At 43.2% G+C, this 25,392-nt stretch overlaps 1 protein-coding gene across 1 annotated transcript in view; it reads right to left on the bottom strand.

The window, feature by feature from the left end:
- E2F2 (E2F transcription factor 2) overlaps positions 1 to 25,392 on the bottom strand; it is a 95,796-nt gene that overhangs the window by 36,912 nt on the left and 33,492 nt on the right. The window lies entirely within an intron of this gene.

The raw sequence follows: 25,392 nt of genomic DNA, 5'->3' as shown, positions 1-25,392 counted from the left end.
TTAACAACAGCCTTGCTTGTTGTTGCTGTGAGTTGAAGACTGCCTGTAAATATAAAAAGTGGGCAAGCCAAGTATTCTCCACTATGCAGATGGCACCCTTTTCTTTTGCCAACACACTTAAAGGTAAAGGTTCCTCTTGCACATATGTGCTAGTCATTCCCAACTCTAGTGGGTGGCGCTCATCTCCGTTTCAAAGCCAAAAAGCCAGCACTGCCTGAAGACATCTCTGTGGTCATGTGGCTGGTAGGACTAAATGCCAAAGGTGCACAGAATGCTGTTACTTTCACACCAAAGATGGCCACTATTTTTCTACTTGCATTTTTTACGTGCTTTTGAACTGCTACTAGGTTGGCAAAAGCTGGGACAAATCATGGGAGCTCACTCTGTTACGTGGTATTAGGGATTCGAACCGCCGAATGTCTGATTGACAAGCTCAATGTCTTAGACACTGAGCCACTGTCAGTTCTATGTACAAACAGTTGGGTTGGCATTATATAAACAAGCTAACAATGAATGTTCGTTTGTATTGAAGTACTATAGCTTTAAGAGGTAGTATTGCAAATTGCCATTAGAGGGAGCCAGAAAGCATGATTCTCTCTCTGCTGTTTTTTCTGCTTTCACTGTGACTTATTATTATTATTATTATTATTATTATTATTATTATTAATTAGATTTGTATGCCGCCCCTCTCTGTAGACTCATGTAGTAAGCTTTGTGTGTTTGATGATAGTTTGATATATTTTTAAGCTGTAATGTATGTCTGATATGTGAGACAAAGACAGGCTTGTAATATTATTATTGCATTGAGATATATTGACTTATTTGAATGTAAATGACCGGACTGTTTAACTTGACTGTGCTATTTCTAAATGCAAACACTATTTTATAAACTTTATTATATCTGTTTTGTATGACTGAATAATTACTCGTATCTCCTGGATATCTTCTGGAACCCCACGTTTTCCTCTGTGCATGTCCTTGATAACTCAAGGGTTCTGCACAATCCTTAACAGCCACCACGTCCCAACACACAAGCACACTAAAAATCTGGATGCCCCAAAACTTTACCCAAGAGGAATACAGAGTGTGTATGTGTATGTATGGTGTGTGTGTGTACAAATGAAGGAAAGAGACATATATGAAACATGAAGATAGCCGGAAGACAGCTGTAATTAAACAAAGAACCAAGTCATGAAAGCCAAATACCAGTTCAGTGTTTAAGAGCTCTAGTTGCAACCAGGAATGAGCAGTCAAGTAGCAGTCAAGTAAAACAAGAATGGGCAGATACTCACTCACTTCTACTCATGAGGGTTGGGTGACAGAAAGCTGACAGGACACCGGAAGCTACGTCTTTTCCCATTCAGCCTGCCAGCCTCCCATTAAAAAAATTAAAAATACAAGGGTCACTCAGAATGCAATGCACCACGTTTTTTTTCTCAGGCTACAGTAATGGTATGAACGCTAAACTTTAGATATACATTATTTGAATTGTCAGGAGTGTGTGTGCAACATGTCGTCACTGAATTTCTCACAGCGGAGAAAGAAATTGTTGGGAACATTCACAAACGTTTGTGTATAGTTCATGGAGAATCTGCAGTCGACAGAAGTACGGTGAGATGCTGGGCACAGAGGGTGATTCGCACAGTACAGAAATGGCTTCGTGATCAGAACAAGGAGTGGTACCAACAGTTCATTGGAGGAAGGCCATAGAACGGGACAGAGGTTACATGGAAAAAGTGTAGAAGGGCATGTAGAAGAAACATTCTTTCTTGGGTGTAAGTTTCATTGTGTTCAATAAATAATTATTGAAGGGAAAAAATGTGGTACATTACTTTCAGGGCGACCCTCATAAAACATGAAATAATAATGAAACTGAAGTCAAGCACAGCACACGAGGGTCCATGGTTTAATTTTCTGTCCTTTCCGAAACTCCGAGGGACAAAAGAGAAGCCCCTAAAACGTTGCTTCCCAGCCTCACTCTTTCCCTTCTCTTCTATCTTCTTTAGGAAAAAGGATTCAGTGTAGCTTTTTTCCTTTTGGAACAATTTGCTACCAAACTGGCAAACAGCCAGGACATGAATCTGTTGCTGATATCAGAAGTGGAAAACTCCTTAGTGTTTCGAGGAATCCAGACTGCACAAAGACAAAGTTTTGTTTTTGTTGCCAAGAATTTTAAGAAGACACTTTTTTAAAAACTGAATTTATTTTAATAAAATGTTTTTGGAGTAAAAAACATCTATCTAAAGAATTTTCTATTTTATTATTATTAAATTATTATTATTAAACTACATTATTATTATTAAATTATTGTTAATAATAATTTATTTTATTCAGCATGAAATGGAGCTTAGTTATGTAGCACGAGGTTGTATATTCTACAATATTTACCGTGTTTCCCCATAATAACAACCTGCCTTATATTTTTTGAACCCTGAAATAAGCGCTTGGACTTATTGTCATGCACTCAAAAGGCCGATTGAGGCTTATTATCAGGGGATGTCTTGTTTTGGGGAAAACAGGGCAGAAGATGCATGGATAGATGGATGATAGATACATAGATAGACAGACAGACAGATATATGATAGAGATGGATGGGTGGATGGATGGATAGATAGATAGATGTCTTATTTTGAGGAAAACAGAGTACATTTTTGGTAAATTCATTCAATGAATCCAAGCTTTGCAAGCTAAATAGGAAACCTTCGCTTTGTTTGCAAATAAATTAAATATTCTAACTACCAGCAAGAACGCAAAGAGCACCTGTCATTTCAGATCCATCATGGCGGTTCCAGTTAGTGTAAATCCACTCACCTGCCGCCTGCCATGTCCCTCACCTTATTGTGTCACTGCCGCATCACCAGCCATCCCATTAAAATGAATGAGGCTGTCGGTGAGTCAACAGTGGATCAAGGAGGAGCCGCTGATGCAGGATTGAGATGACAGTGGCTCTTTAACCATTACAATTTAAATCAAGTTGATTTAAATCAAGCCTTTTTACTGGTGATTTAAACACGATTTAAATCGGCTTAATTTAAATCCAATCCACCTTGCTTGGTTTTAAAGCGAGAGAGACTTTAGGACAGGCTGTCCAAACTTAGCAATTTTTAAGACTTATAGAACTTATAGAACTGTCGGCAGGCCTGGGGGCGTTAAGCGATGGTCCTCTGGCCCAGCCATTAGTGTGTATGAATGTTGGTTGTCTGTTATTTTATTGGGATAAAATTTTAGCGTTATTATTATGTAATGGGGTAATTTTAATTTTTTTAAAAAAAATTGTATTATGGTTTTATTGCTGTAAGCCACCTTGAGTCTGCAAGAAGGGCAGCCTATAAATTTTAATAATAATAATAATAATAATAATAATAATAATAATTATTATTATTATTATTATTAACAACAACAACAACAACAAGTCGAGCTGCAACGACTCTGGCATATGCCAGTGAAAGTGGTCCCAGTGGTCCTTGGTACACTGGGCCCAGTGCCAAAGGATCTCAGTGGACATTTGAAAACCGTCGGAATTGACAAAAACTCCATCTGTCAATTGCAAAAGGCTGCTTTGCTTTACTGGGATCGGCATACATAATTCATCGTTACATCACGCAGTCCTAGGTGCTTGGGAAGCACCTGACTGGTAATGAAATTAAAAATCCAGCAGTGATCTCATTTGCTGTGTTGTATTGTTAATAACAACAACAATAACAATAATAACAACTTTCAACTCTCAAAATCTCCTAGCCCAGGAATAGGCAAAGTTAGCTCTTCTATGATTCGTGGACTTCAACTCCCAGAATTCTTGAGCCAACCTACATGTCATAGAAGAGCCAACTTTGCCTACCCTTGTCCTAGCTGATCGTATGTCGGTTTTTCCAGTGCCATTGAAATTTTAAACAGTCACTAAATGAAGAACTGTTGTCGAGTTGAAGACTACCTGTACTGGAATCGGATGGAATGTCCTCAGGAATGACTTCTTGTTATAAAGCATATTATAAGCAGATATACAGATAAATCATAAAGAACCATAAGCATTTAGCAAACGTCTTCCTCCTGGCCAAGACTTCTATGTGTGCATTGCAAACAGCCCTGAGAAGCGTCACATTCAGTAGAATGCACCTGTCAGGTGGTTTGCCACTTAGTTGTTGTTATTATCAAGATGCAATGGAGCAGCTGTTAACAGTTCACTGAAGTCACCCCAAAGTAGAGGAAGAATCTCTAGCAGCCCTGAGAGAGATGAGGCATTCAAGTTATGCAAACACCTTTGTTCCTTCCATAAAGCATAAAATTAAGCAGACCTTTGCAAAAATTGGTGCTACATCACAGGTCACAAATGCTGCTTCTGTTGTGCAGATTGGCTTTCCCATTTGATTTTTCAAGCATTATGGACCCTTGTATTCTGTACTTTGGCCACCTCAGCATCAAGGTCTTAAGTGTAATTTTTGCTGATTGCAGCAGTTTTACAATAGGAATCCGTTCTTTATGTTCAAGGCTTGTTTGCTGGGCTGGGGGATACTGGGGGAGTCTCAGAGTTGAAGTCCACACATCTTAAAGTTGCTGAGATGGAGAAACTTTGGTCTAAGGCAGGGGTAGGCAAAATTGGCTCTTCTATGACTTGTGGTGGACTTCAACTCCCAGAATTCTTGAGCCCAATCATGCTAGCTCAGAAATTCTGGGAGTTGAAGTCCACATGTCATAGAAGAGCCAATTTTGCCTACTCCTGGTCTAAGGTAGTGTTTCTCAAACCTTGGCGACTAGAAGACCACCCAGAATTCCCCAACCACAGGTCTTCAGGTTGCCATATGTTCTGTATGGAGAACTGGAGTGGGCAATAACTGAGGCGAGGCAGGTTGTGCCAAGAAAACAGCCTTTATTGCCAACAGACATGTCACACAACTCAGAATGGCAACAACATGTGCCAGTTGACAGCTCCCTTTATATAGGAGCTGTCAAACAGATGGACCAATGGCAAGACTTTATTTTCTTGCTTGCCGGCTGATCACGTTTTAGCCAATCAGCAGAGACCTGCAGCCGGCATAGCTTTTGCGGTCACCATAAGTCCAAGGACTTAACACCATAGTTCAGGGGTAGACAAAGTTGGCTCTTCTGTGACTTCTGGACTTCAACTCCCAGAATTCCTGAGCCAATCATGCTAGCTCAGGAATTCTGGGAGCTGGAGTCCACAGTGATTGAAGAGCCAACTTTGCCATAGTTCAAGCTATGCTGGCTGGGGAATTCTGGGATTTGAAGTCCACAATCCTCAAGTTGCCATGGTTCAAGCTATGCTGGCTGGGGAACTCTGGGAATTGAAATCTACAGGTCTTCAAGTTACCAAATTAAGAAATTCTGGCCTATATTATAATATTTGGATGAAGTTCTATAATTGGATAGAAAATGATCACAATTATAATTAGAAATTGTAGTCATATGAGCACAAACTAAAAAAGTAGGAGTGATAAAGGAATGTTTTAACCCAGGTGAGAAAATTAGAATGTAAGAGAAGGGTGATATTAATGTAAAACTGTATACCAACAACTAAAGGATAATGGTGATGAATACAGTACTTTAAAAAGTGGGGAAATACATTATAAGAGATGGGATACTATAAGAATAAAATAAGTTAATAATATTTCTGATCAATTTCAACATCTAGCTTTTCAAACTGTCCATGCACGGGATAGAAAAGGTGGATAGAGGAAAATTCTTTTCTCTATCACACAATATGAGGCCAAAAGGGCACTCCCTAAAGCTCATAGGTAAGATAGGGAGGACAAATAAAGGGAAATATTTCTTCACCCAGAGGGTCGTTGGTTTGTGGAATTCACTTCCAGAAGAAGTCGTGACAGCTGTCAGCCTTGACAGCTTTAAGGCAGGATTAGACAGATTCATGGATGTCAAGTGTATCTTTGGTTATTGAAACGGATGCCCATGTGCCACCTCTGCCTTGGTTGGGGAAGGCAGGATTCCCTTGGGTACCATTTGTTCGCGGTCAAGGAAAAGGGAGGGTTTTGCCTTCTCTTTCTGCTCAAGATCCCCATGTACAATTGGTGGACCACTGTGTGACACAGAATGCTGGACTTGATGGGCTTTGGACTGATTCAGCATGGCTCTTATGTTCTTATGAATGCAAAACTTTAGATATATATTATTTGAATTGTCAGGTGTGTATTTGTGTAAATTTTGTGTTTCTTCAGACAGTGTAACTGCAGCAGTGTTTCGAAATGATGTCTGAAAGTGATGTACATTACAAGCAACGTGTCGTCATTGAATTTCTCAATGCAGAGAAAGAAACTGTTGGGAACATTCACAAACGTTTGTGTACAGTTTATGGAGAATCTGCAGTCGACAGTAGTATGGTTAGTCACTGGGCATAGAGGGTGAGGCCATTAGAGGTGATTCGCATAGTGCAGAAATGGCTTTGTGACCAGAACAAGGAGTGGTACCGGCAGGGCATACATGCCCTTGTGTCTTGCTGGAGGAAGGCCATAGAACGGGATGATTATTAGGTGAAAAAATAGGGAGTGTAGAAGAAACATCATTCTTTCTTGTGTGTAAGTTTCATTATGTTCAATAAATAATTGTTGAAGAAAAAAAATGTGGTGCATTACTTTCTGGGCGACCCTCACAAGAAGGGGGGGAAGCCACCAAAAAGAGGGGGGGGGGTGTTGTTTTTTGAGCTTGTTCTATGGCTTCCTGCCCACTTCCTGCCACTCAGCCTGACAGCTCCCACAGCAGCTGCTATTCCCCACAAGTGCTTCCTTTCGGATACTGCATCGCTCAGTGGTGACAGAAAAGTAGGCTGTTGGTCCTCTAGGGAGTTGGGCAACAAAGGCGAGGACCCCAGCATAGCGGCCTCCCTATCTACAGGATGCTCTACTCTAAATAAATGAAGTGTGGTAAGGCCACACTTGGAATACTGCATTCAGTTTTGGTCGCCACGATGTAAAAAGGATGTTGAGACTGTAGAAAGAGTGCAGAGAAGAGCAACAAATATGATTGGAGGCTAAAACATGTGAAGAACGGTTGCTGGAATTGAGTATAATGAAAAGAAGGACCAGGGGAGACATGATAGCAGTATTCCAATATCTCAGGGGTTGCCACAAAGAAGAAGGAGTCAAGCTATTCTCCAAAGCACCTGAGGGTAGAACAAGAAGCAATGGATGGAAATCAATCAAGGAGAGAATAGGCGTTGATTGCTTACCTGAACGCCTCTTCTCGTACGGTGAGCGGGTACAGCAGTCACATGGGTTGCTCATGTCCAATCCGGTGGAACTGAGCCTAGTGTTAAAAAAGCTTGCTGGATCCGCCCCTTCCCCAGAATTCGCGAATCCGTAGACTAGGCTCAGATGTGAAGCTCTTTAGTGTTCAACTCTCATAGTTGGAGGAAAGAAGGTTACAGAAGATAGAAAATAGAGAAGACACAAACAAGGGCGGGAAGTGACTGCTGTACCCGCTCACCGTACGAGAAGAGGCGTTCAGGTAAGCAATCAACGCCTATTCTCCGTACTGAAGGAGCGGGTCCAGCAGTCACATGGGACATACCCAATAGATTGGTCCCTAGGGTGGGGTTAGATTGCTATCGTGAGAGATAACGGATTGGAGTACCCTTCTGCCGAAGGCAGCGTCCGCTGAGGCGTAAGAATCAATCTTGTAGTGCCTGATGAAGGAATTTGGTGAGGCCCATGTGGCTGCTTTGCAGACCTCCTCCAACGGGGCTTGAGTCGCCCAAGCGGCCGAAGTGGCTGCGCTTCTGGTGGAATGCGCTGTGATGTTCCTTGGAACTGAGAGGGAGACTGACTCGTAGGCCTTAGAGATAGTCCCTCTGATCCAACGGCCTATCACTGTTGAAGACACCTTGGTACCCATGACTCTGGGATGATAGGCTACGAAAAGTGCTTCCGACCTCCGAAAAGGTCCTGTGCGTTGGATATAGATCCTAAGCGCTCTAATGAGAGCCAGAGTGTGCCATCTAATTGCCAAAGGATGGTCCCGTTGGAGGCAGAAGGAAGGTAAGACAATATCTTGGGTTCTGTGGAACATGGAACTGACCTTGGGTAAGAAGGTGGGGTCCAGTCGTAATACTACCTTGTCCTGATGAAATTGGCAGAGGTCCTGCCTGATTGAAAGGGCTGCCAACTCCGAAATGCGTCGGGCAGAGGTAATAGCCACCAGGAATGCTACCTTAAAAGATAGGTACCTTAGGGACGCAGATTTTAGGGGTTCGTAGGGTGCCTGTGTGAGGGAATGTGAGGGATATCCCAGGAAGGATATCTGTGAACCTTGGAAGGTCTGAGATTGGCTATACCTTTGAGGAATTCCTGAACTTCTGGAAAGGAACGGAGAGGCTGTCTGCGGGGCCCCGCTAAGACAGAGGAAATGGCCGCCAGATGACGCCGGAGGGTGCTGGTGGAGAGGCCTTGATGGAAACCCTGCATAAGGAAGGAAATGATCCTGTGTATGGGGATGCACAGGGGAGAAAACCCTTCCAGTAGACACCACTGGTGGAACTTGGACCATGTATGGTCGTAGATTCGATTGGTCGAACCTCTTCTGGCCTTTAAAATGACCTCCACTGTGTCGGGGTCGTGTCCACGCAGTTCTAGGTCTCTCCTGATAACAGCCAGGCGGTGAGGTGGAACCACTCCGGGTCTGGATGGAATGAGGCCCCCTGCCGTAGCATATCCCCCGAAACGGGGAGTCGCCAGGGGTCCTGGACGGACAGCTGTTGTAGATCCGCGAACCAGGCCGGCGGGGCCAATGAGGGGCGGTTAGGATTACTCGGGCCCTCTCGCTGAGGACCTTGTGAATCACGTCCGGGAGAATTGGGATTGGAGGAAATGCGTACAGGAGTCCTGGAGGCCAGGGGCTCCTGAGGGCATTGATTGCTTCTGCTCCCGGGGATGGAAATCTGGAAAAAAGGCGAGGGAGTTGGGCGTTCGCTTTGGTCGCGAAAAGATCCAGTACTGGTAGGCCGAATTTGAGACTGATTTGATGGAACAGGTCTTGATGGAGATTCCACTCTCCTGGGTCTATCGTTGCTCGAGAGAGCCAATCCGCCTGGACGTTGAGGCTCCCCGAGATGTGGTCGGCTAGGAGCGACTGAAGGTGTTTTTCCGCCCAAAGGCCTAACTTGAGGGCCTCCCTCATGAGGGCCTTGGATCTCGTGCCCCCCTGTCTGCAGATGTGGCTTTTTGTGGCTATGTTGTCGGTGAGAATGAGAACGTGCCGGTTGGGGATGCGAGGAGAGAATTGTTTCAGAGCCAGGGATACGGCTCTTAACTCTAGCCAATTGATTGGCTTGGAAGCCTCCTCCGGGGACCACGTGCCCTGGGCTATCATCCCCTGGGCATGGGCGCCCCATCCCGATAGACTGGCGTCTGTGGTGATGACAAATTGATCCGGGCACCTGAAAGGGGATCCTTTGTCCATGGCCGGAGACATCCACCACTTGAAAGATCTGCGAACAATCGGTGGGATGACAATGCGACGACTTGAGTTGCTGTGCCCCGATCTCTGAAAGGGTAATAGAAGCCACTGTAGTTCCCTAGCATGAAGGCGAGCCCAGGGAATGATGCCTATGCATGAAACCATCTTCCCCAAAAGAGAAGACAGGGTTACTATGGAAACTGAAGGTTGAGGTAAAATGCGTGAAATCAACTCCCCTATACTGTTTTTTCTCTCAGGAGAGAGGAAGACCTGGGAGGATTCTGAATTAATAATGGATCCCAGGTGCAGAATGGATGTGGAAGGCTGGAGGTGACTTTTGTCAAAGTTGATGGAAAAACCATGGTCCTGTAGAACTGACATGGTGACAGAAAGGTCTACTTTGACTTTCTCTAGGGAGTTCCCATGAACCAAAATGTCATCTAGGTAACATAAAATGTGGATGGGCGAAGCCCGGATATAGGCCGCCAGTGACCCCAAGAGCTTTGTAAAGACCCTAGGGGCCGAGGAAAGGCCAAATGGCATCGCCCTATACTGGAAATGCCTGCCCTGGAAGGAGAAACGTAATTTTCTGTGGCATTTGGCTATAGGAATATGGAGGTAGGCCTCAGTGAGGTCTAATGAAACCATGAAATCCCCCGGGTGGATGGCGGCTAAAATGGATGGTAAGGAGTGCATCTTAAACTTCCTATATTTGATGAATAGGTTCAGCTTCTTTAAATCCAAAATAGCTCTCCAACCTCCGGAGGATTTAGGAACCATAAATAGGATGGAGTAAAAACCTCGGCCTTTCTGACCGGGAGGAACCGGTTGAATGGCTCTGATGGACAATAAGTGGGAAATGGCCTCCTCCATACGGTTACGATCTGAGGAGGACCTGGGAGAAGGGCAGGAAATAAAACGTTTAGGGGGGGGAGAAGTAAATTCTAAAAGAAGACCTTTTTGAACAGTGTCAATAACCCAGGGGTCCTTAGAAGTGAGACGCCAGCTAGAGGCGAAATAGGCTAGGCGGCCACCTATGGGAATCGAGGAAAAACTACCATCTAGGTTTTTTTGAAGCCCTGTTAGAGGACGCTCCCCTTTGGAAGCGAAAACCTCTGCCCCTGGAGTTCCTACCTTGGGAACGAAAGCGGGGGGAATACTGACCTGGGATTCTCTGATAGGTAGCCGCTTGATCTTGTTGACGCCCTGGGCGACGAAAGGACTGCGTTTTGGTGGCCTTTTTGGTGGTTGGACCCAATACTTTCTTCTTGTCCGTGGTTTCCGTGAGGAGTGGATCCAGAAGATCTCCGAAAAGTAGATCGCGCTTCAATGGTCCCAGAGATAACTGCCACTTCTGACGTACTCCTGCTTGCCATGGGCGAAGCCATAGGAGTCTTCTCGCCGTTGTGGAAGCCGCAATAGACTTGGCTGCGAATCTGGTAGACTGTAATGTGGCATCAGCCACGTACTGAGCAGCTGCAAATACCTTGTTGAAGTCCTGTTGACCTCTTAAGTCATCGGGAGGAATATGCTGTTGAAGTTGGCGAAGCCACAGAAGCATGGCTCTGGAGAAAAAGGAAGCCGCTGCGGAACTTTTAATAGCCCAGGAATCTGCGGTGAACCCTCTTTTGAGCATCTGTTCAATCCGCTTGTCCTCTGGGCGGAGGACATCCTCTGCTTCGCCTGGCACGGCAGCCGCCGAGTGAAGGATCTTGACAGGTTCATCCGGTTTGGGAAAGGATAGGAGATCCTCATAGGAAGAAGAGAGTTTGTACAACTTTTTGTCCTTGGTAGTGGGATTAAGCCCAGAAGCTGGGAAATCCCACTGCTTAAGTAAGGCATCTTTAAACAATTTAGGCATAGGAATTACCTCGTTATCCTCCTGTTCCTCTGTGAAGTAGGGTAGATTCTCCTCCGGAGGGTCAGTGGATGTGGAGGCCTGCTTCTCTTGGGCCGCTAATCCTGTGGAAATTCTAGCTTTGAGGAGGAGAGATTTGAACAATTGAGAGGGAAAAATAGTAACTGGAGAAGGAACCTTTATTTGGGATTCCTCATCGTCTGAGAGACCCTGAAATGGATCCTCATCCTCTTCCATATCCTCATATTCATCCTGAGAGGAATCTGATTCATCTTGAATTGGAGCTCTAACCGTTGGGGAAGAACCCAAGGGGCGGGAGGGACGAGGAGGTGGATGAGGTAAGGAGGGCGCATTGATGGCAGAAAGTTTAGCATCAATGGCCTTGGATAACACAGAAAAAATAGATTGGAATTCAGGAGGTAAACTAGAAATATCAGCAGGAATGGCAGAAGAATCCCTGAAAGCCTGAGAGGATCCTGGCTGGGGGGAATCTTCAATAATATCTGGTTCCTCTGGACCTAATCCCCATAGGTTAGGTTGGGGTCTGTCTAGGTTTGGCTCATCCAGAGATAACACAGTGACCCCAGAAGAAGGCAGATTAGGAGCCTCTGGGGGGTCATGACTACTGAGTACTTGGGCCTGTACTTTCAATCGCTTTGCTGATTTATCATGGATTTTTTGTAGGGCTTGGTCCCTTCTCTTCTCAGCCCTGGTGACTTTGGTCAAGGGGCGGGCCCCTGAAGAAGAGGAGGTCGAGGCCTGGGGGATACTGGTAATCTCATCGCCTGTAGGCCTGGCCTCTCTGGGACCTTGAGTGGTGCCTCTCTTGGGAAAGGAAGCCATAGTCTGACAATTAACAGAAGACAAGGCTGAGCCAAATAAACTGGATTATTAGGGAGAAGAATTTCAAGGTTTTCCCAAGAGGAAGGGATCCTGCTCCTAGGCCTCGGAGCTGCTGAGACTTGAGGGCAATCTGGGCAAACCCAGAGTTCGTGTCCCCAAATACAGCGTGGCCAGCCTCCCTAAACTTTAACTAAAGTAACCAAGGCACTCTGGTTGGAGGCTTAGCCGGTGGAGAATTAAGCCTGAGCGTCTCAAAGCCCACTCCAGGATCCGAGCGGTGGACTAAGGCACACGCGGCTGGCAGAAGGCCAACACGAGAGGCCTAAATTAAAAAAGGCGCGAAGGCCTTCGCGCCGAAAAAATCGCTCCGTAACAGTAATTTTAAAGGGGAAGCGATCGACTAAGTCCAGGAGACTAGAAAAAAGCGTCTCGCACCGCAGGAGGTATTTCTCGAGCCCTTTAACAATAGCACTATAAATAAATAAATATATAATATATATAAATACTTGCACAAGGACCTCCGGGCCAAAGGATTGAAAAAATCCACAAGCGGCAGCGGGGATCGTAAATGGCAAAAAGCCGCGGGAAAACGAAACCGCTACTTCTCCCAAAGGAAAAGCCGAGCCGAAAACGGCTGGCGCTAATAAGGCAAGTAATCAAATAAGAATAATAATATCTTACTAATTTTGAAGGAAAGATCGAAGGGAAGGAATTAGAATGTTGAACGAGCTTATCACAATACAACCGCAGGATGCGAGAACTGAGCGAATTCTGGGGAAGGGGCGGATCCAGCAAGCTTTTTTAACACTAGGCTCAGTTCCACCGGATTGGACATGAGCAACCCATGTGACTGCTGGACCCGCTCCTTCAGTACGGAGAAGTAACTTAGAACTAAGGAGAAGTTTCTTGACTGTTAGAACAATTAATCAGTGGAACAGCTTGCCTCCAGAAGTTGTGAATGCTCCAACAATAGAAGTTTTTAAGAAGATGTTGGAAAACTATTTGTCTGAAGTGGTGTAGGGTCTCTTGCCCAAGCAGCGGGTTGGACTAGAAAACCTCCAAGGTCCCTTCCAACTCTGTTGTTGTTTTTGTTGTTATTATTATTACTACTATTACTACTACTCTAAATAAATGAAGTGTGCTAAGGCTGCACTTGGAATACTGCATTCAGTTTTGATTGCCACGATGCAAAAAGAATGTTGGTACTGTAGAAAGAGTGCAGAGAAGAGCAACGAAGATGATTAGGGGCCTGGAGGCCAAAACATATGAAGAACAGTTGCAGGAACTGGGTATGATGAAAAGAAGGAGTAGAGGAGACATGATAGCAGTGTTCCAATATCTCAGGGGTTGCCACAAAGAAGAAGGAGTCAACCTATTCTCCAAAGCACCTGAGGGTAGGACAAGAAGCAATGGGTGAAATCTAAACAAGAAGTAACTTAGAATGAACGAGAAAATTCCTGACAGTTAGAACAATCAGTGGAACAGCTTGCCTCCAGAAGTTGTGAATGCTCCAACACTGAAAGTTTTTAAGAAGTTGGATAACCATTTGCCTGAAGTAGTGTAGGGTTTCCTGCCCAAACAGGGTGTTGGACTAGAAGACCTCCAAGGTCCCTCTCAACTCTGTTGTTACTTTTGTTGTTGTAATTAAGATACTGAATTTTATGAAGCAAGGAAAAAATGGTATATGTGGTTGAAACAACTTCAAATTTGGTTATAAAATGAGGTCTATCCATGATGAAACTGTAAATGTTCTTACTCTCTTTTCCTACGATAAACAAGGGATTCATATGTAAGTAAATGTGGAAGAAATAGAGGTGGAAAATATATTATTAGACTCAATTCTTTAAAGATAGATTTAAATAAATATTAACAAATGTTAAAAATACCAATGTTTTTAAGTTATTGGTTAACCATTTGTTTGAAGTGGTATAGGGTTTCCTGCCTTAGCATGGGTTTGGACTAGAAGACCTCCAAGGTCCCTTCCAACTCTTGTTATATATATAAATGCCAGAAACATTGGATTTTCAGAAATAGGGACTGCCTCTTTCTGAATCTTTTGTAAGAGAGACTATGAAAAATGACTCGTGATCAGTCCTCATACTTGTGACTGTCACGTCTCCAAGGTTATGTGATCATGATTCGGACACTTGTGCATTTACAATGGTCGCTTTGACCCATGACCATTATTTGTCAATTTCCCAGCCAGCGTCTGACAGGCAAAGTCAATAGGAAAGGCAACAGGGAAGTTTGTAAGTTACATGGTTATATATTGTGTTATTATTGTTGTGAGCAGCCCCAAGTCTACGGAGAGGGGCGGCATACAAATCTAATAAATTGAATTGAAATTGAATTGTCTTGCTGAACAATATGAGGTGGGGTGAGGTGAGGTGAAGAGGCTGTAAAATCTGGGAATGGTCACATGATGCCTCTGCAATGCTTAATGAAGAATTTTCAAGTTCCTTTTTGGTCGTAAGACAAGGACTGCAGGATACTATGATATACTATACTATACTATACTATGCTATGCTATGCCATGTCATACCACAACACACCACTACTAACCAGAGCATACAAAACATTTGCTAGATCAATTCTCCAATACAGCTCATCTGTCTGAAACCCACACTACATATCAGACATTAATACAATTGCATGTGTCCAGAGATATTTCATGAGATGAGTACTACACTCCTCTGCTCGCAACAGATGTGAAATTTTAAGCTTAGACAACTTAGAACTACGCCACCTTTGGTCCAACCTAAGTATAGTTCATAAAATTATCCTCTACAACGTCCTACCTGTCAATGACAACTTCAGCTTCAACCACAATAATATACGAGCATACAATAGATACAAACTTGAAGTAAACTGCTTCAAACCTGATTACAGAAAATACAACTTCAGCAACAGAATGGTTAATGCCTCTACCCAACTCTGTGGTTTCAACCCCAAACCCCCAAAATGTTAACCTTAGACTATTTACTGTTGACTTCACTCTATTCCTAAGAGGTCTGTAAAGGAGCATGCATAAGTGCGCCAACGTGCCTACCATCCCTGTTCCCTTTCATTTTTATTCAGTTCATGTATTCAATACGCCGATGATACCCAGCTTTACATCTCCACCCCATGTCCAGTCAGCGAAGCAGCGGAAGTGATGTGCCGGTGCCTGGAGGCTGTTGGGGCCTGGATGGGTGTCAACAAACTCAAACTCAATCCAGACAAGACGGAGTGGCTGTGGGTCTTGCCTCCCAAGGACAATTCCATCTGTCCGTCCATTACCCTGGGGGGAGAAACATTGACCCCCTCAGAGAGGGTTCGCAACTTGGGCGTCCTCCTCGATCCACAGCTCACATTAGAGAAACATCTTTCAGCTGTGGCGAGGGGGGCGTTCGCCCAGGTTCGCCTGGTGCATCAGTTGCGACCCTATTTGGACCGGGAGTCACTGCTCACAGTCACTCATGCCCTCATCACCTCGAGGTTCGACTACTGTAACGCTCTCTACATGGGGCTACCTTTGAAAAGTGTTCGGAAACTTCAGATCGTGCAGAATGCAGCTGCGAGAGCAATCATGGGCTTTCCCAAATATGCCCATGTCACACCAACACTCCGCAGTCTGCATTGGTTGCCGATCAGTTTCCGGTCACAATTCAAAGTGTTGGTTATGACCTATAAAGCCCTTCATGGCACCGGACCAGATTATCTCAGGAACCGCCTTCTGCCGCACGAATCCCAGCGGCCAGTTAGGTCCCACAGAGTGGGTCTTCTCCGGGTCCCGTCAACGAAACAATGCCACTTGGCGGGACCCAGGAGAAGAGCCTTCTCTGTGGCGGCCCCGGCCCTCTGGAACCAACTCCCCCCAGAGATTAGAACTGCCCCTACCCTCCTTGCCTTTCGTAAGCTACTCAAAACCCACCTCTGCCGCCAGGCATGGGGGAATTAAGACTTCTTCTCCCCCTAGGCTGATACAACTGTATGTATGGTATGTTTGTACGTATGCTGGTTTTATATATTAAGGGGTTTTAAGTTAGTTTTTAGTATTGGATTTTTACTGTATATTGTTCATGACTGTTGTTAGCCGCCCCGAGTTTTCGGAGAGGGGCGGCATATAAATCCAATAAATGAAATGAAATGAAATGTATTCAAATTATGTATATATGTATTATCTAATATGAGATTGACAAAATAAATACAATTAAAAATACATAAATGAAAATGAAAAAAAGATCCTACACAACTTTGATTTTGTCCCAAAGGTGCTTTTTTTTCAAAAGGTAACTGGACTTCCTTGCTTTTTCCTTGAAGACTTTTCGCTTCTCATCCAAGCTTCTTCAGTTCTGACGAAATGAAGAAGTTTCTTGGATGAGAAGGGAAACGTCTTCAAGCAAAAAGCAGCAATGTCCAGTTGCCTTTTGGGGGAAAAAAAGCATCTTTGGGACAATCATGATCTGTATAACTGAGAATTTTAATCAGGGTGTCCAGGGGGAAAGCATTTTGAAATCTCCTGATAATTCCCTGACACTTCCAAAACCACCAATTTCCCTGATAATTCCCTGATTTCCCTATTTTCCAGGTTTGCTGGACACCCTGTTCCATAGACAAAATTTGATTTTGTAGATTTAGTGAAATAGTCCAACTACCCATCGATGCACACTCAGCAACAAATGTCACTTGGCGTGTCCTGACAAAGGAAGTTACTGGGTAAACTAGGAAACCTCCAAACCTGTTTTAAAAAGCTGATGCTTAGTGTTAACATCCAAACTGGGACAAACCAAGTACCATATTTTTCAGATTATAAGCACCTTCCCCCCCCTAATAGGGGCTAAAACTTTTTTTGGGGGGGTGTTCTCTCTTGCAAATCTAGGCACAGAGGTCTGCTTTGCACTTTAACAGCAGAGTGAAAAGTAGGATATTTTTATTTCTACCTGGAAACCATTGCTGGACTTTGTGCTTGAGGTGCAAAGTGAAACCTTTGACTTTCAGTTTTACCAGTTAGATTGATATGTTGTTATAGATATGACTAGTTTAAACTATTAGCTGTCCTGAGTCCTCAGGGAGTGGGCGGCATACAAATTTAATTAATTGATTGGTTGATTGATTGAATGAATGAATGAATAAATAAATAAAGTAAAATGTTGAGGTTTAATGTTAATGCCTTATTCTACTGCACCAAAGGGATTTGGGAGTCGATGCCTTTTTTTCCCCTTTCCCCCTTTCTTTTCCTCACTCTTTCCTTTCCTTATTTTTCCTACTATTTTGCTTTTGTATTTTCTTTGTATGTTACAACACAAACTATTAAAACAATTACTTAAAAAAAGAGACTGAAGCTGGGAATGAATGGAAACAAAAGGGCTCAAGTGTGCCCACTATTTGAAAATCAAGCTACATTTAGAGATTCCCTAAAAACAGGGAAATATTAAACCCAAAGGATTCCAATGAGAGGTTTCGGGAAGACAAAAAAATATTTGAAATCATCTACTGCCTGCTACTTCAATTGTATCAGCGTTCATTCTGAACAGGTTGCAAGGCAAATACAGGGAACAGAGCATGAATAGAATAGAATAGATAACAGAATAATAAGAATAAGAATAGGAGAGGAGAAAAAATAGAATAGTAAATAGAATAGAATAGAATAAGAATAGGAGAGGAGAGGAAGAACAGAAAAGAACAGAATAGAATATAGAATATGTTTTGTAACTAGATAGAGAGAAAAAAAGAAATTAGAGGGAACAGAGGGAACGGGTGGAATGTAAAGTGTGTATAGTTATATAGATGTAGAAAAGAATAAATGTGATAGGATAAATAAAGAGAGTATAAATGGAGATATAGTAAAATTAGACTTATTGTATATAATGAATTGCATACAATTATTAATGGTGGAATAGACTGAAAACTAGAAGAAATACAGTTTAACTTACTAGAATTGAGATGGAACATCAATGCAAGATTACTGTTAAAGGAAGGTGTTTTTGTCCTTTTTTTGTCTATATATTTTAATGTTATGTTTGTTTAAGTTTGTTTGAAAGTTTGTGGTTTAATGTCTTAAATGTATTTCTTAATGAGATGGACTGTGAGGTCTTTTTCTGCCATCAATCTTCTATGTTTCTATGAAAATAGAACAGAGTAAGAATAAGAATAATAGAGCATGAAAAATAATCCAGGAACAATTCCCTGCTAAGGACCTGACTATAAAAAGTTATCTGCTAGCACAGAGTTTTTCAACCTTTGCAACTTTAAGCTATGTGGACTTCAACTCCCTGAATTGAAGTCCGCACATTATCTTCAAATTGCTTATTGTGAGAAATTCTGTTTTGGAATAATCCCAAGAAAAAGTTAAGAAGGAAATCTTATTGAGCCAAACACAGCTTTAAGTTTTCAAAGCTTAGTGACAAGCAGAGCTGGCTGAAATAAAGGTAGCCCTTTAGTAAGTAACAAAATGACCATGTTTTACAGTTACAACTATAGTAAGTAGTATTCCCATGATTGCAGGATTTATGGTACATCTGGATGCTTGGCAACTGATTCATATTTATGACGGTTGCACTGTCACAGATTCATTCCTTGTTTCTAAACTAGGTAGGTGCCTAGATTTAAAATCAGGGTTAGGGAACGTTGGCCCCTTTTATGACATGTGGACTAGCATGATTGGCTCAGCAATTCTGGGGGTTGAAGTACACAAGTCATAGAAGAGCCAACGTTCGCTACCTGTTTTAAATAAAGCTTGAGAATGGCCTTGGCGGATTGAGTGATACCACTCAAGTTTACATACTGGCTCAGTCTGTCAGGATGTCCAGGGGGAAAACATTTTGAAATTCCCTGATATTTCCCTAGTTAAGGCGCGGTCGTAGATGACGTCATACCAAAACGGCTAAGCCGTGGAGAAATATTGGTAGTTGAGGAAGCCAATTGTTGCTACAGTTATACTCATTTTTGCTTGACTCTGCCAGGCAGCACGATCCAGGGTTTTTTACATGATTTCCCCCTGACTTTTAAACATTTTAATAGTTTGTTCTCCCCCACCCTCGATTTATTCCATTTTCCCCCCCACAAATTTCCTGATAATTTCCAAACCGCCGATTTTCCCTGATAATTCCCCGATCTCCCTGTTTTCCAGGTTTGCTGGACACCCTGGTCTGTGAAACTGGAAATGTGGACCAGCCCCCTGCCCCGTCTCAATTCAGACCCTGTTTTTTATATCCACACAGTTAAAGGCAACCACATGGGAAACACCTGCCAAACCATCACCTCAATTATTCAATGTTGCCTCTAACAATATCTTGTGTCTTTTTTTCCTCATCTGGAGACTCAATTTCCCTACCCTTCCCCAAAAAGGCTGCATCTGTCTCAGACATAAAAAGAGGATGGTCAAAGAGGAGAGATGGCCTTGAGCGGGGTGGGTAGGGTGTGTGTGTGTGTGTGTTGTTCTCCAACCTTGGCAACTTTTTAAAGACGTGGACTTCAAATCCCAGAATTCGCAAGCCAGCATTGCTGGCTGAGGAATTCTGGGAGTTGAAGTCCACAAATATTAAGTTTGGCTGGGGAATTCTGAGAGTTGACGGTCCATTCTTCTTAAAAAGTTGCTGAGCCTGAGAAATGCTGTTTTGGGTACTTTTTGCAAGAAGCTTGCTTGCTTGTATGTGTGTGTATGTGTATATGTGTGTGTGTGTTTGCGTATGTATGTATGCATGCATGCATGTATGTATGTAAGAAGGGAGACTACTAAAGATCTATTTTAGGCTTATTTTGCCTTCATCAGGTAGCCCACATGTTTACTGGCATTTGAACCTGGGGCTCTGCCTTGTAAGGCAGTGGCCTTAGCCTCTAGGCTACAGACTCATCTTCTGTATCAGCTTGTACTGATTATTATACTGTATATTATATAATTAAATTTATATATATATAATTTCTATGCCGCCCAATTCCCTAGGGACTCAGGGTGGCTCACGACCAAAATGAACAGTCTCGAAGATAATCTGGCCCTGAGCCACATAGCCATAATTAAACATGTTGTTTGCATGTTGTTACAATCAAAAGCAAGAATTCAGTGCAATGGAATTGACTTCAGAAGTTGCTGTAGGTTTACAAGAAGAGATTGGACAACCACTCGTCTGGAAACAGTACAGGGTGGTCTACCGCTTAAGTTGGGGGTTGGAGTAGAAGACCAACTTATTGTTATTCTGATTTAATTTATTCGACTACTATGCCGCCCAATCCTGTAGGACTCAGGATGGCTTACAACAGTACAAACATAATACAATATAAAAATAAATCAAATATCAATAGTAAAATATAAAAACCCCTATTATTAAATCCATGTGCTACAACTACAAATCCCTATTATAAAACCCGTAATGGGTCATTGTTTGTCAAGTGGACCAGGTGAAATTGAAGCCTTATTTGAAAAGAAAGCATCACAAAAACAACATATATGATAGAAAAAACATGCTCTTTCTAATTAAATAAAAAGGAAGATGATTGAAGGTGAGAAAACATAGAGCGATAGAAAAAAAAAGTGCTCTTTCTAATGAAGATGTTTGAAGGTGATGAAACAGAGCTCGTGTTTTCTCACCTTCCATTATCTTCATTTTTATTTCATTAGAAAGAGCATGTTTTTTCTATCATATATGTTGTTTTTGGGATGCTTTCATTTCTGCAAAAGGCTGCAAAGATCAGTCAAGTGGACACCTGGTCCACTTGACAAAGAATGACCCTAATCCAATCTATCAGACAACATACAGTACATACCCATTAACCATGACTCAGGCGTGCCGGATATTAAAATTCATGGCCCCCAGGCTTGCCGGCAAAGCCAGGACTTGATGGCCTTTCAGAAGTGGGAATAATACGGAGAACGGGCGGGGGAGTTGGTTTCATAGAATCGGGGCAGTTACAGAGAAGACCCTCCCCCACGGTCCCACCAACCTGCATTGCTTAGTTGTGTCTGTGCGATCTTATTGGTTTCTGGGAGGTGTGAACCAAAATACATTTATGAGCATTAATTCTGAGTCTTTCTACAACGCTATAATTTGAAAGTAAGGAAAGAGAGTTAAAAAAAGGGTGGGTGGGAAGGAAATCCTTTCTTTTCCACCCTACCCCCCCCCCCCATTTCCATTCGTCTACAAGAGGGGAGGCCAAGCTTTTGGGGAAAAAAACCCCTCCACCCTCCACAGCATGTGCCCAAGACAACAGTTGCCAGTCCTTCTCTCGGCCCCTCATCTCCCGCCGCCTGCAAGCGAAGAGAAGCTGTGCTTTCACACACACACACTCACACCCCTGGATGCCAGGATTTGTGGGGAGAGAAGAAAAAAAAGGGGGGGACAAAAGGAAGTATTCGGAACAGTCTCAGGAGCAGCTGTTTTGTCTGGCCCAATGTAGCGTGATCATGTCACTCCCTCCACCGCAGGCCAGATTAGCCTCTTGACAGCTGGCCAGCCAAGCTGCTGCCTTGATAATGGGACTATGGGGAGTAGGGGGGGCAGGAAGCCCTCCCTTTTCATCCCCATGGCTTTCCAGACCCACAGCAAGGCTGAGAAGAAGGCAGCCAGGGCGAAGGCGGCAAACCAAGCTGCGACGAAGGAGGCCTTTTCTGAACCCAAATACACTTATGTGCATTAATTTTGCTCGCAAGCAATGCAGAGGATTTGGGCAGGGGGCCACAGGAAAGTGGGAAAAAACCCGTCTCGGCTCTTCATTCCAACAATGGCCTTATTAAGAGACATGTCTCTTACATAGCCTCAACCCAAGGGGGAGTAGGGGGGGGTTGTGGTGGGAGGAATGGAAGGCTGTGGGCTATGCCACTCTCCCATAATCCCTTAGGAATGGGGCAGAACCCCCCCCAAGCGGCCATGTGTGTGTGGGGGAGAGGAGTGGGGGGGGGGGGTAAAGGGAGCTGAAAATCATTCCAGAGCTTCCATTAATTAAACATCCCCAGAATAAAACTGTTAATTCCAGCAGCTATGACTGCCCAGGAAGGCTGTGATGCAGTGAAAATTCAAATACCTGTAGTGTAATATTTGATTTGTAAGTGGGGTGCATTTAGTACAATCCAAAATTTTATTAATAGCATTAGCAACAGCAATTAGATTTATACACAGCTTCACAGTGCTTTACAGCCCTCTCCAAGTGGTTTACACAGAGTAAGCATATGCCCCCAACAACCTGGGTCCTCATTTTTCTGACCTTGCGAGGATGGAAGGCTGAGTCAAAGATCAAACCCCTAGCTGTAAGCAGAGTTTGCCTGCACAAAACTGCATTTTAACCACTGCACTCCCATGGCTCATTCAGCGAATCCAACTCCCCACATTGGCTTTGCTTATCAGAAACCAGCTGGGGAGATTATGAAGGATAGGTCCCACAGAGTTGGCCTTCTCCAGGTCCCGTCAACCAGACAATGTCACTTGGCAGGGCCTAGGGGAAGAGCCTTCTCTGTGGGGGCCCTGGCCCTCTGGAATCAGCTCCCCAGAGAGATTTGCACTGCCCCCCTCCCTCGCCTTCCGTAAGAGTCTTAAGACTCATTTTTGCCAAATCTGTAAAGAAGGGGGATAAAACCTTCTTCAGATATATTAGTGATAAGAAGAAGAAAAACTGCGGCATCACGAAGCTTAGTACTGGGAATAATACATGCATTAATGGGAATAAGGAGATTGCTGACCATTTCAATAGCTACTTCAGTTCAGTTTTCTCAAAAGACACCTTACAAAATAATACTATAGAGGGATATAGCATTGCTTCCAGCTGTACGGATTCAGCTCCAGTGATCTTAGAAGTCGATGTCTTAGAAGAACTTGAACAATTAAAGATAAATAAGACAATGGGTCTAGATGGCATCCACCCCAGAGATCTTAAAGAACTCAGATCTGTCATTACTACCCCCCTGACTGATTTGTTTAACCAATCGTAGTTAACAGGAGAAGTTCCTGAGGATTGGAGAATGGCCAGTGTTGTGCCTATTCACAAGAAGGGCAGTAGAGAAGAAGCTGGTAACTACAGGCCAGTTAGCTTGACATCAGTTGTAGTTAAAATGATGGAGACTCTACTCAAAAAGAGGATAAATCAGCACCTAAAAAACAATAACTTATTGGACCCAAATCAGCATGGCTTTACTGAAGGCAAATCATGTCAGACTAATCTTATTGATTTCTTTGACTATGTCACAAAGGTGTTGGATGAAGGTGGTGCCGTGGATATTGCCTACCTGGACTTCAGCAAAGCCTTTGATACAGTTCCACATAAAGAGCTGATAGATAAATTAGTGAAGATTGGACTTAATCCCTGGATAGTTCAATGGATTTGCAGCTGGCTGAAGCGTAGACATCAAAGAGTTATTGTTAATGGTGAGTATTCTGAGCAGAGTCAGGTTACAAGCGGTGTGCCACAAGGGTCTGTTCTGGGTCCTATTCTTTTTAATATGTTTGTGAGTGACATGGGGGAAGGTTTGGTAGGGAAGGTTTGCCTATTTGCCGATGACTCTAAAGTGTGCAATAGGGTTGATATTCCTGGAGGCGTCTGTAATATGGTAAATGATTTAGCTTTACTAGATAAATGGTCAAAGCAATGGAAACTGCAGTTTAATGTTTCCAAATGTAAAATAATGCACTTGGAGAAAATGAATCCTCAATCTGAGTATTGTATTGGCAGTTCTGTGTTAGCAAATACTTCAAAAGAAAAGGATTTAGGGGTAGTGATTTCTGACAGTCTCAAAATGGGTGAACAGTGCAGTCAGGCGGTAGGGAAAGCAAGTAGGATGCTTGGCTGCATAGCTAGAGGTATAACAAGCAGGAAGAGGGAGATTATGATCCCGCTATATAGAATGCTGGTGAGACCACATTTGGAATACTGTGTTCAGTTCTGGAGACCTCACCTACAAAAAGATATTGACAAAACTGAACGGGTCCAAAGACGGGCTACAAGAATGGTGGAAGGCCTTAAGCATAAAACGTATCAGGAAAGACTTAATGAACTCAATCTGTATAGTCTGGAGGACAGAAGGAAAAGGGGGGACATGATCGAAACATTTAAATATATTAAAGGGTTAAATAAGGTCCAGGAGGGAAGTGTTTTTAATAGGAAAGTATACACAAGAACAAGGGGACACAATCTGAAGTTAGTTGGGGGAAAGATCAAGAGCAACATGAGAAAATATTATTTTACTGAAAGAGTAGTAGATCCTTGGAACAAACTTCTAGCAGACGTGGTAGATAAATCCACAGTAACTGAATTTAAACATGCCTGGGATAAACATATATCCATCCTAAGATAAAATACAGAAAATAGTATAAGGGCAGACTCGATGGGCCATGAGGTCTTTTTCTGCCGTCAGACTTCTATGTTTCTATGTTTCTATTTGTGTCACCAGGCTTGGGGCAATTAGATCTTTGGCCCCCTGGCCAATGAATGTTATGTGTGGCTGAAGTCTGAATGTGTACGATTGATTTTTAAAATAATAGGGATTTTAGGGTTAGATTTTTAACTATCTAACTATTAATTGGATTTGTCACTGTATTTATTGTTTTTTTATTATATGTTGTAAGCCGCCCCGAGTCTTCGGAGAGAGGCGGCATAGAAATCCAATCAATCAATCAATCAATCAATCAAAGATATTTTTGTGGCTTAGCATGTGAAGCGACTTTAGCCTGGTCGATCTGTCTGTCTGCCTCTCTGTCTATTGGATTTGTATGCCACCCCGGGGCAGCTCACAACATGTGAAAAACAATATATCATATACATATCTAAAAATCCAAATATACTAAAAAACTTTTAAAATAAGATTTAAAATCATTCATTACCATTCACACAGCAAAACATACTACTTTCATCGGCCAGGGGGCTAAGATCTAATGGCACCAAGCCTGGTAGCATAGATAGGTCCTTAAGCTTTTATGGAAGGCGAGGAGGTTGGGGCAGTGCGAATCTCCGGGTGAAGCTGATTCTAGAGGGCCGGGCCCCCCACAGAGAAGGCTCTTCCCCTAGGTCCCCCACCAAGCAACATTGTCTAGTTGACAGGACCTGGAGAAGGCCAACTCTGTGGGACCTAACCAGTCGTTGGGACTCATGTGGCAGTAGGCAGTCCCGTAAGTAATCGGGTCCGATGCCATGTTGGGCTTTATAGGTTATAATCAACACTTTGAATTGGGTTTGGAAACTATGGTTTATGGTTCACTTCACCTAGCAAAGCCAAAAAATGCTTGCGTGACCATATTGAGCAGATTATATAAAGAGAACTTCTGTGCATTCGCATTTAAAGAAATTCTGGAGAATGGCTTGCGGAAAAGGTC

Source organism: Erythrolamprus reginae, chromosome 11 (assembly GCF_031021105.1).
Source record: "Erythrolamprus reginae isolate rEryReg1 chromosome 11, rEryReg1.hap1, whole genome shotgun sequence".
Lineage (NCBI taxonomy): Eukaryota > Metazoa > Chordata > Lepidosauria > Squamata > Dipsadidae > Erythrolamprus > Erythrolamprus reginae.
Note: the sequence above shows the minus strand (reverse complement) of the source record. Positions and strands in the feature narration are given on the sequence as shown.